Below are 13,123 nucleotides of genomic sequence, written 5' to 3'. Positions count from 1 at the left end.
TTTTACGTTTCTCTTTACACAGCGTAATGTCGACCTTCCTTGCAGGTATGATAACACTGGCTTGCGCTTTAGATATGCAATATTTCCAATCCAGTACGACAGCTAGCCTGGGCTTTTCAACGTGCATCATGCAGTAGTGATACGAGACCGGACTCCGGTACAATGCTTATCCAGATTCAAACGGGCTGAAGTGGGGCGTTTTGCAGCGATTGTGTACATGCGGTGCTTTCTCCCCTATTACTCTTGTCTGGCTATGTTTTCGTTTGTTGTTTGGTTAGTTTGTTCAGCGTCTTACGTCAGGTAAGCAGCCAGGTAAGTCTTGAAGTACGTATTTCCATTGATTTCCCGACACAACTAGTCCTAAACATTGGCCGGCAGGATTCAATCCGAACACCGGGCTTTAATTGCTTTCTGATGGGAACCGCTAGAAAGGTGAGCCACGTTGCACGAATTTTTGCCGTTCTCCATATGTGGTTATTAAACTCCAGTAAGGCCTTCTTATGCGAGAAAGAAATATTTCTCAGTGCTTAAAACGTTACGCAGTCTTGTCCCGGAGCAGTTCAACGGCTGGAGAGTTGGTGGGCAACGTCAAGGCTAGTGATGGTGAAGTCAGCGTCCATTTCCGAGCAAGAATTTGTTTACAATGGAACTGGAGGCTTGTCCCTGTATCCCTGTAGTGGCGGGATTAGGGCAGCCAACGCCTCATCAGAAAACTCCGCGGTTTCTTGAGTAGTGCGGCCTAGGGCTAGCACTAATCCTGCAACAGGATGCTCGGGTTGCTTTTTATCTTTCAAAACTCTTAAGATCCTCCATGCTCTAGAAAAACTTGATGGAGAACCGAAGGACTCGCATAGTTTGTTCCACTGTAGGTGTTGTAGGCGCTTAGTGTATCGGCGAAATTTGTCAATGATATTCTGATTTTCAATCCAATCATCAATGTTCATCTGTTTCTCGAATTTAACGCTGCGCGCGTCGTCGAGCAGCCCTTAAGTTAAGGTACATGAGGTCTGGAAAAGACCGGGTATATAGTACTCGAATGGTCTTTGTGGACTTCTGAATGGCTCGTGCATTCATGGCTGTGGTGTCTTCTGCCGTGCTGCCAGCTAGAGCAAAGTCTATAGACCGTTTTACTGAAAGAGGGCGAGAGAGAAAAGGGGAAAGGGCTACCGGCGCTTTCCCCCTTTCTGATTGTGTAGAAAGAGTGAAAGTCCCGGATGAGAGGCCTGGCCGGTGTTGGGTGCCCGCAGTACCCCAACTTCGTTCGCACTTTCTTTTCTGTTCTAAAGGGATACTGAAGCGAAACTTGAAATACACCTATTATGGTCAGAAATAGGTTCAATATGATCAATGATATTCATAAATCATAATCGCGCGTTTGTATTTTGAACGGATGGCTATATTTTCCACCCTGATGGGCCCGATTGGGCGCGCGCTCAAAAATCGGCCATCGGAGGGCGCGATGCGTCTTGGGATATTGGGCGCATTCGTGACGTCACTTGTGCCGGTCGGGAAAGGCTACGGCGTGAATGTTGTGGTTACGAGCGTTGCCACTTGGTGGCGCGTCGACGATTTACGACCTGTGACAACGTGGCCGTTTGATATGTGCAAGGGCTGCACGCACGCTGCACCACGGGACCACGGCAAGTCGGCAACCACGGCAGCACTGACAAAACCAGCTCTGAGGCCGGATTCTCAAAGCGAATTCACGACGAAAAAAGTGCGTACGACAAATTTGAGAGAAAACCCGTGCTCTCGAAACGAAATTGTCGTAACCTTTGCGCAGGTCACGACAGAATCCTACGACAGCTCCGAAGCTGTCTTACGCACTTTTTACGATCAAATCAACAAGGCCGACAGCGTCGCTCAGTTACTTGGTATCGGCCACCAACGGACATTTATTTTTCTTCGTGCTCTTCTCGTGCGTCCCGACTTCAACCAGCAAGAAAAAAGGAAGGAGTACTTAAAACAGACCACGGCGATCAAGAACGCAGGATCCACAAACACACGAGAAGAGCTACAACAGCCACGATTCTGCCGACTGAGCGAGCTCGGCAGAATATAGTAGGCCTAGCAGCAACATCGACTCGGCGCACCGTTGCTCCGGCGGTCCTTGGCCAAGACCGTCTGTCCATGACCGGCTGGCCTGCTGAATGGAATATGCCCGCGCGACCCTTGTGGACCCTTACCGGATGAGTAGTTTGATCCCTGAACTAAATTTCAGAGGTCAATATTTTCCCCTTGTCATCTCGATCTCCTTGTTTTCCGAGACAGCGGTGACGAACGCTGTCGTCGAAAAGGGACTCTCATTGATTATATCTCCTTGTTTTGTGTGATCTCAAATAAACGCCATACGGATTACCTTGGCAACTCGGTATGTACACTCTGTTATTAGTATGCCATTTTTATTCTGACTCGACGCTAGGTCAGTGTCGAGCTATAGCAGTTCGTGGGAGCTACGCGATGTCGGTCTAACATTTCTTTGCCGAGTGCCATGTCAGTATCGAGTTGCAATCGTAAAAGATCGGTCCAGAAGCGCTTACCGAAACGCGGTCTAACAGAGCGAATCCAGCACTTCGATCAAACGCGCGTGTCCGCTCCGAGTGTGAACAGGTATTTGGCATTTGCGTGGCTCTTGCTGATACCCTCGTAGTTCAAACATATCCTTTTTAACGTCGGCTTGCAGCTCGCGACTCGCAGCAACTAATACCGGCCGTGCCAGAAGCATGCTCGGGCCGTGTCGTGCAAAGAGCCGCAACGAGAACGAGCTCACTGTGGCCAACTACGCTTTGGCTTTCTCCGCCAAGGCTTTGCAAACGCGTTCTGGCCTAGGCGAATTCTGCCGGCACGCCGTATTGCCGCAGAACGGCGCTGCTATTTTGGCACAAGTGATGTCACGAGAACTTCCCCCCATCCACCAGATGAGAATTTGAAATCGTTTAATTATGTTTAAAATTAGTTCTCCTGTGTTTTACAGCGCAATATTTATATTTCCGAGGTGGTGCCTGTCCCTAGCCCATATTTATGCAACAAGATCGGCGCTAAAATTTCGTTTCACTACCCCTTTAAACTCGCAAACTTAATTATAGCTACGGGCTTCGATGGCAACAGTCCCCCGGTCATCGGGACAGCATTGCTCGGTCATAGGGTGCACGAATAAAAACAGAAAGCGTCGAATACTGTCCGAGGACTTACGTAGCTTGCGAGGAATCCAGCAAGGCGAGAGCGGCTGCAATGTCTTGCAATGCAATGTCGGGATCATGTAGAAAGCTCCATCGCTTTCCATATGACCCCGGTTTCAGGCGGCAGTGGATTGCGTCCGAAAACCGAAAAGGCGTTTCCTCAACGCCAACCTCTCGACTGTGCTCGGAACATTTTGTGAATGGAGCGCGCACCGAACGCTGTACCGCCGATGAACATGGGGTACGCTCGCAAGGTGCGTGCTAGTTTTCTCGTGATAACTGCTGTTTGAGCTTGTGAAATTTTGTAACTGAATATATCTTAATATTGATAATTTTCAGTGGTGACTGACTCGATTTTATCATCTACAACACTTAGTTGAAGGCTCGTTTCCACCGCCGGGTGAGGCTGGAAATTTTTGAAATGGTAGTTCTATCGGTTTTCTTGAATCGCGATCTCCTGCGTGATACTAGAGAGCCGGCAAAAGAGCTCCTTGGAGTGGCGCTGGTTTGCTGTTTCCTTTGATTGGGCGATTTCAAACACCGGACAGTTGCTGCAGGGTACGTCTCGTGTGTTGCGATCTGCGTTTTCGAGCCTAGTGTGCAAGTTTCTTTGTTCGAGTCATGGCATCCGTCAGTGCGGCGACAGGGGGAACAGCGGCAGCGAACGTGCCAGCGATAGAAATTGGAGGTGAGTACTCAAACTATTGCATCAAATAGTAAAATTATTCGTGGCTGCTTTGAGACTTACTGCGGTTTCATATAAGTACATCTAGAACGTCCTCGTCGTTCATCCACAAGGAAATATAAGAACACGGACACGTAGATAAAAGCAGCGCAGCAAAACGATCAGTAGCAGCTCCGGGTGTTCACAAAAGTTAATTGAGGTTCCCGTTTCGTGTATCGCTTGTTGATTGCTAAAAATGCCTACGTTGAAATAGGCTCATTGCAAGGAAAAATTTCTAAATGGTTCACCATTTCCAGTCCTGCGGAAAGCGATGGAGCTTAAAAAAACATTACAGCCGCACTCGTCTTGCCGGATTCCATGCAAGCTACTATAGGTCCTCGGACAGTATTCGACGCTTTCTGTCGTTATTCGTGCACCTTATCACCCAGCAATGGTGTCCCGATGACCGGGGGACTGTCGCCATTGAAGACCATGGCTCTCAGCTCTAATTAAGTTTGGGAGTTTGAAACGTAGAAGAAAGCGCGAACGAAGTTGGGGCGCTGCAGACATCCAACACCGGCCAAGCCTCTCATCCGGGACTTTCACTCTTTCGACACAATCAGAAAGGAGGAAAGCGCCGGTAGCCCTTTCCCCTTTTCTCTCTCGCTCTCAAAATGGCGCTACCCACGATAAAACTGTCTATATGAGAACGGAATACATCCCAGTTGGTAACTCAAACTTCTCTTTAAGTTTTGTTTGCTTTTTTAGCAGACTTGCTGGTAATCGTGATCGGTAGAAGACTACTACCCCACGAATCGGCTAGCACATTACAATTCGTCAATATATCTGGGGACAGGAACGTCACGTCTGATACACTGTGGCAAACTCCACGTCTGTTGGGAGTCTCCTCGCCGTCATTAAGGGCCTCTAAACGAAAAAAAAGGTGTAAAAGATCAGATCCTCTTGTATTTTTGCGATCACCCGATATCTTGTTGTGGGCGTTGAAATCTCCCTAGAGTATAAGATGGCCGCTGCTTCTCTGCTTTATATAGGAAAGCTTTCCGACGTCCCATTTCTAATTTAAAGGGACACATACTAAAACGACTTTGAAGTCCGCGTTTTTGTATCTAACTCGTATATTCAGTACTACTCATCCAAACTGAAGACAGGTCTACTGTTGATTCCCGGCGCAAACAGACTACATATCGTGGTTTGCAGTGCTTCCTTTTTGTGGAACTGTAATAGGCTGCGTAGGGTGACAGACGGCAGTTGGACGGATTACTGATAAGTTCCTGAATCGCCAGTATATCGTTTGTACTTTTCTTGGAGTTGTGGCTTTGAGCCGAGGCCATCCGTCATTAGTGATGGAAGGGTCCTACTTTCAAAAAAAAGGATCCCATTGCAAGCAGGGCTTACAACTTCGGTTTGCTGTCTGTATCAGGGATCGCTTTGATGATGAACTTTAGCGCAACAAAAAGCATTGGAGTAAGGACGTTACCAAGATCACCATGCTGCTCCAGTCATTTGCGCCTTGGAGCTGATGATACCGACGTAGGCTGTCGGATGGTCGCCTTAGTGGTAGGAGCTGATTTCAGTAGTTGCATTGTTCACATAATTTCTCTGGCTGTCTCAGGTGCGTCTTCATGGTGCCGACGTTCTCATGGCTTTTCTTTCACTCCATTCGTCGTCTCCCTCAATGCGGCACTGTAAGTTGGCTTTTGGGATCGCGTATCCATTCGAACCGCTACAGGCAAGAGGACATGCAACTTCAGGGTTTAGGCTCAATAAGTCAATAGGAAAGTGTAGCTTGATAATATCAAGAAACTTTAAAAAATTATATTTTTTCAATAGATGAAGAAAAATGCCGTTGATCGCCTCAAAACGTCGTCGTCAGAAGAAGCTACAGTCTTTAAGTACTTTATATTGAACAAAATAACCACCTCACTAAGTAGCCCACCGTAATCGCCTTGTGAATATTTTTGTCTAATTCTTTGATTCATAAAAATATAACGTTGTTAAACTGTAAACAGACGCAGATCAAATTTTTTTTTGTGTTGAGCGAACTGATATCAGTAGATAATGATGTATGTTGAAGAAAGGAAGAATGATAAAGGAAGGTATTTAAAACACTATGAGGCTTTCCCAGAGGTAAATGTCGAGGAACTTTCCGAGGTCCTGTTCAAAGGCACTTGCGTGCGTGTGGCAAATGTCTTTTGACGTCTTTTTAATTTCTGATAAAACAATTGTGTGTAATTTGAAACGCTGAACGTCATCTAATCATATTGGCTGTTTTCTTTTTTTGCTTTTTTTTGTCAATTGGTTCTTGAGTGTGGAAAGCACTGTGTGAGCAAAAGTTCTATATCAGGTAAATGAACTAAGAACAGTGACACACAAAATTAGCTTGGTGAAACTGAAACGCGTTTATTAGAATTGTGTAATATCTTTTTGTACAAACATCATAGTAAGAAAAAATATCCGTTATTTAGGAAACACGTGAAATAACACGTAGACAAAATGGTACACGAACCTGATTCTCTGGCGACATTTTCGCATTTCATGTGGGTTGGTGTATATCACAGTGAATATATTTCGTGGACGAAAGACACTTGGCACATAACTGCGTCCAACCCAAATATTTCACTAAAATGATTTACGAATACTGTAATGTATATTACTTAGGCCATTTTGAATTAAGAAATTATTTAACAGGTTAAGTGTCTGTGCTATCTTGTTGACCAACCAGAGAAGGTCCATAAAAGAAGTGCTAACATTATACCAGACAACTAGAACTTTTAAGAGGATGTTAGAGATACAAAAAAGGAGACAGATACGCGTTGTACATGGAATCAAAAACAAAAGAGATTACTTAATTTCCAAGTTTAAGATAAACTCTTACCTCATGTGCACAAACAATTTTTTTTAAGGAATCGAACATACAAAGCAGTGGGAGACTCTGGTGCTATATTGATGAAGACTGGAAATGTGGAAAAAAAGTCAGAATAACTTCAGAAACATTTCCATGTTCCTATGCTATTATGAGGAACACCTGGTGTGAAGTCCACCCCACTACTTTCTTGTGTTTGCTGGTGATACAGAGGTCTGTTTGTTACACCTTGCCGCAAAAGAAAGTAAACTGATATATAATAAAAGTGGTGTGGCACAGTAACAGAGAGTCTTCGCGATCTTTAAATCATCGCCTCCGGGTCTGAGTTTAGCAGACGTTGTCCTAGAAAACTCCTGTTATTTTGTTTCATTTATTTACTTATCTAAGAGGGATGTAGATATCAATATTAATAATTGTATATACATTTTAGTTCTCAAGGAGACGACGTTAGAACAGGGCTGCTATCTGACCTGTTGTTCCCGTTTTCTGTCCTACGTCAGGCACAAAAAAATGTTTTCGAAACACGAAACGTCGGAAAGAACTCACCTTCTGCAGCCCAGCCGCGTTTTTTTAAGTCGCTGCTCTTTGCATTTACCAAGCCATTTGGCTCGTCTTTGAAGCACATCCTTTAGTACGCCAAAAAGTGTGGCAGCAGTGCGAAGGGAGTGACGCTATTGCTTGACGCTTTCACGAGCTTTGTTCATGCAACTTCCGCGCTATCAAGTGCTTGTGTTTCTTTTTTTTTTTTACGTTCGGACAATCCCATAGACAGCGTGGGTAAAAAGAATATAACTCAGGAGGAACCAGGAGGCTCGTGCGTTATTAACATGCGCGTCTCAGAATGCCAGATGGTCGTGTTTTGCCCCGCGCCTATCCTGTTAGGTAAATAATTATTTCGTCAAAAAACGCAACCACATATTGCTCATATTTGGTCCACAATGAGGTAATAAAACATATCAATAATATTAATGCTTACTTTGGCAAAATAGTCGGTGCTAATCGGGGTGCACGTCTCGAAGCGAAACCTCGCGCTGAATTTTGTGCCTTTTTGGCAGGGGTTAAACGCGCCGACATCAACTCCGCATTTATTTTCTCTGGAACACTCCGGGGCAATACCCCTCACTTTTTACACATGCAAGGTGTATAGGTCACGGCATCTCTCGGTGAAGTTTGAACGTACTCCAATTGCTTGTCTACGAGGTAGATGGCGCTAAACACGAGTTGTCGCCCATTTGACGTGCTTCCCATTTTACTCCACCTTACCGCCTACACCCTTTTTGAACCTTCAAACTTTGAGGGCGTTCCATGCAACAATACCCTATAGTGTCATAAAAAAGAATACGGTACTCGAGATAAACTTACTGTATAGGTACGTGTAGTTCGACAACCCAGGTGGGCAATCACACTAAAACGTTTTTACAGTTTTAAGGGCGTAAAATATCTAGTCTGTTTATAACCCTCTTGAAATTGGCAAAGATATTGTCAACGTGTGATGTGCAGGGTAAGGAAACCGTTGCCGTCCTTTGCTTCTTTGCCGGAGTAGCGTACTCCATATGGGATGCTAACTGATAGGAACATATTTATCTGTATGTCACACTTGTTTCTTTTCGGCTAAAGGGTTTTTCCAGGCACGCTATTTATTTCCATGGCGTCAAAATGTAAAAAATAGCTTTATTTTCAAGTAATGTAGTGTAAAAATGTTCAAGAGGTTTTTAACGTTACTTATTATCGTTTTCCTTTAAACATAATTATCCGGTTTTTGGGAACCGCTAAGACGGTGATCGTCAATGGGATACCGCAATCCCAGAAAAACGAAACGAATCCGGGTTTATAAATAAAACTGGAAAAGTAACCATAAACGATTCGGTATTGTGTTTGGCTAACTTTTTCGACCAACCAGCAGGCGTCTCTTACGGGTAATATACGACAGAATTATTGATTTTGCTGATAGTGATACTATGCAAAAATAACAAAAGTATTAAACATCTTAAAAATGTGCACATGAGGAATTTCACACGGAAAATGTCACCAGGAGAAAAGAAAATACATTGAAAGCTCGGTTTTGTAATGCACAGTTTTATTCAGAGAATTTCGAGCGTACTGGAAATATTCTATCCGTCATCGCATGTCTCTGGAGGCAACCGCCGAGACCTTACTCTGAAAGTAAAACATTGATTTAGCTTTAGATAATATATTCCAGCTGCAAACTCAATCAATCTACTAGATAACAATATATCAAACTCGTTCAATCACCAGCTTTGAAATAATAAGGCTATAATTATGACCATCGCCTTTTAACCTGTTTAATAATTACATAGTCACCATGGAAAGTAATACCTTATTCATAATTTATGCTGATGATACGAGTCTTTTTACAGATAATAATGTTGATAGGCTGGTTTCTGCTGCTAACATTTGTTTTAGAAAAGTTTGACACGTGATTTGCTTTTAAATTCTTTCAAAATTAATGAAGGTAAAAGAAAAGCAGCGGTTTACAATTTAAAAGACAGAGTATGCAATGCCACCGCGAAATTAATATTGAACTCCTCTGAGGTTGAAATTGTAACTTCCGTTAAGACTTTAGGCGTGATTTTGTACGAACATATGTCATGTGATTCTTATATTCAAAAGCTTACTTTTAAACTCGCGAATATCACACAACTTCTACACAAGCGTCGCCTTTTTCTGCCAACTAATGCCAAACTTGTAATTTATAAGGAGTTATTCAAATCCTGTTTATCCTACATTTGCCTCGTTTGGGGAACTACGACACGTATCAGTCTGAATAAATTGTTTGTGTTGCAGAAGAAATCAATATACGTTTGGCAAAATTAGTACACAAGCATCAACGAGAACGTTGGAAATGCAGGTCTACGCACCGCACGCGCTCGCCTTTCCCGTATAAAAGATTCTAAGTAAATAACCAAAAGCAAAACGTTGGCGAACGCACGTACAAGATAAGATTTGTTTCAGACTTTTGCTTTTGTGCAGTTACCACTACTGCAGACGCCAGCCCGTGCAGCGCGTGTAACTACTCTCGTAGGATGCTCCTCATGGCTTGGGTACTTTATCAGAAGTTCTATTCTAGTTGTAGCGATATGCGTCGCATTAAGCACATACCGAAATTTGAAACATGTGAAGCAACGAGAAAAATACACATTTCTAGTATGAGCTTGCGCAAATGTACGCGGCACCACTTAAAATTCACAATTAGCCTATACTCCAAATTTCTAAATTAAGCGTAAAATATAATATGGGAGCCCAGCGCCGGATCATTGAAAGGGCCACGTCCCCGGAACTAATCACGGGCCTCCGATAAACCAGTGCACACTTCCAAATGTACTTCATATAAAAAAAGAAGTTTCTATTAATGCGATATATGCAAAAACAAATGTAAAATATTCTCCTCTTTCTGATAAATACTTTGTCTATTTTTTTTTTCTGCTTTATACGGATATTTTTCCTGTCGGGTGATCTGCCTTTTGGGAACAAGGGCCTTCGTCAAAGTAGAATAAGACTAGTGTCAAGTATTTGCAACTAAGGTCGGTGAGGCAAACCAAGCAAAAGCGGTCGACCGCTCACGACGCAGCTGTCGACTTTTGGAGAAAAAAAATATCCGTCGTTGGCGACAGTCCTCTTTTAAAAAAACAACAACAACGTGAACTATGAGTTAGCGACAATCTCATTGGTCTTCCCACGTGTACCTCAGCCAGGAGGATACATCAGAAGAGCTGTACGCGCCATATGGCACAAGGTGAATACGAGTTCTGCGTCAATCATCAGATGAGTCTTGCGTTCTGACTCGGGTAGCGGACATTTCATCGAACGCCGTTTCATGGAATGAATGGACATTTCATCGAACACGATTTCATCGAACGCTGTTTCATCGAATCGTATAAGGGCCATTTCATCGAATTTTTCTGTACCGAGTTATGGGGCATAACAGTGCTTTATAGATGTTTTACCTCGTATTTGTTTAAACTAAGGTACTCACTTGTGAAATTGTTTTGAAGGTAATGTCAAATTACTAGAAATAAAAACAATTTGGTGTAGAAGAAATAAAAAAATTGGGTATGCGACTTACTGAAAAGCTTTTCTCATGTACATGACTGAAAACTTGACACTGCAGGTAAGGGACCGACACTTAACACAGTTTTAAGTGACTGCGTCGTTTTTTACCTGCTGTCTCGGGGTTTCAGTAATGTGCGATTCACGCCAGCTCGTTTGCACCCTTACGATTAGTTCAGATTTATTCACGGAAAGCATTTGACTGCCAGGACGTCACGCTTATAATATAACGATACTCTGCCAGGAGAGCACGCGAAATAAAATATAACGATATTCTGATTATCAACTTCATGCTCAGAATAAACTTAACTGCTTTATTTTTTTTTTCAAACTTTATACTAGAGACAAATGTTGCGCAAAGGGTCTGCCAACATTGTTTCGGGCTACACCAAGTCTGGAACCACCTCCCCTTCACTGTCAACTTTATCACCGACATTTTTGCCTATGAATGATCTTCAGGACGCTTTCTTAGGAAGGCCAACCCGCACCAGACAATAGTGAAGCCCTGGGTGTACTCTGTGACCCAACAAAACTGAACCCTTCCGCATCGTTACACGTACACGTTGTCAGACAATAAAACACTACCCGCTTCCCAGAAAGCACATAGTACTTTCTGTTTTAGAGCGCAGCTCTTAGGCGCCCATCTCCGGCCTGAGCGGCGTCGCCGTCGGCGTAACCAAGGTCATCCCAAGGTCACGTGACCCCCAAGGTCACCTCAAGGTCACGTGACCCCCAAGGTGACCCCCACGTGACCCCCTCCCCCGAGGTCACGTGACCCCCCCCCCCCCCCCCCCGAGATCACGTGACCCCCCCAGGGTCACGTGACTACCCGCAGGTGACGTGACCCCCCTCAGTAGCCTCCCCTACTCCTCCTCAAGAGCTGCGCTCCAATTCGGCGTTACAGGGATTTGTAAACGGCTTTCATTTTTGTCTTATTTTTAGTTGTTTCATGTGACATGGAGAGGGGTCATTGTTTCATGGAGGCTTTCTTTTCGAAGCAGGATATGTTCATGATGGAACTTATCTCGTCACTGCACCCTGTGATATAAAAATAGAGAGAATTTGAGGACGTTGTGTATAAAAATTAAAATAAATTACAAAAAAATATTACAGGTTGTGGCGGCTTTCGATGAAACGGCTTCGATGAAACGGCGTTCGATGAAACGGCGTTCGACGAAATATCCGGACCCAGCCCAGGGTAGGTTTTAAATATCAGTTCAATCTGCAAGCCGTTCTTTTTTGTGGAAAATAGAAAGTGTTTGCAGAGGACATTACAAGGGCCTCAAACAAGAGCAATTGGATTACCTAAGGGTTTTATGCATGCTTAAAGTCACAATGGGACAAAAAAGACAACAACACATTTTTTTTTGTTTTCTGAATGCAAGCTTTTATTTAGATTTAGTGGCCTCTCTCCGGTAATTTGCTGCCGCAAAAAAAGACATCGTCTCAGGAAAAAGGCGATTTTGTCTTGTTTTCCTGCAAGGTAAAGGCGGATTTAAAATCGCAACAGTTAAAAAAGATTTGACAAGTGAGAATACCTCTCACCGGTGCACACCGGTCTTGTGCCCAAGTGGAAAAAGCACCTAAGAAATCCTCGTATTTTGCAGAATCATATCTTTATATTTCTACATTGTGAACTTTATTACTTGACGAAGATATCATATTTTTTTATGTTGTGAATGATAAAGACGCTTTTGAATAGCTACCATCTAGAGCCCTTGGCAACGCCGAAAAAAGATGGTTCAAAAGTACAGAAGTAAATAGCATTTCGGCTTTCGTTATAAAAGCGGAATTAAGCGCAAGGGGAGGACTTTCACTGCTACGCTGACTTCAGAAAACCAACAGAGAATCTAAATAAGTACGCGAGAGATATACGCGATTCGGGGATTTAGAAATCGGTTTTGTTTCGTTCATTGATGCAGTAGCCCCCTGATTGTTCACTGTGAAGCCATTTTCTTTATTTCTCGTTTGTAATATTTATATTTATTCTTGGACGTAATGTAATATAAACATATTTTATTACTTTCAGATCTACCAAGTAGATATAATACGAGATGCAGATAATATATAGTCAAGAGAAACGCTAGATTTTTGCTGCGTGTCAGTTCGGAATCTAAAATATTTATGAAAAAATCAAATAAATCTGCTTTCTTTCAGTAAAATTATTTGGTTTACCTTCTATCAATTTGATTTCAATAAATGTAGCTAGAGAATAGTGACTTATTATCCTTCTAAGCAACTTTAAATCTAAAAATATGAAAACCCGCCGAGGATTCTCAAAATATTTTTTAAGAGGTTGTGAATTTCAAGGCTTCGTTGTGCACTTAG

Source organism: Ixodes scapularis, unplaced genomic scaffold (assembly GCF_016920785.2).
Source record: "Ixodes scapularis isolate PalLabHiFi unplaced genomic scaffold, ASM1692078v2 PGA_scaffold10__122_contigs__length_95168666, whole genome shotgun sequence".
NCBI classification, from domain to species: Eukaryota; Metazoa; Arthropoda; class Arachnida; order Ixodida; family Ixodidae; genus Ixodes; species Ixodes scapularis.
The sequence above is the reverse complement of the archived record's forward strand: the minus strand, read 5'-3'. Positions refer to the sequence as shown.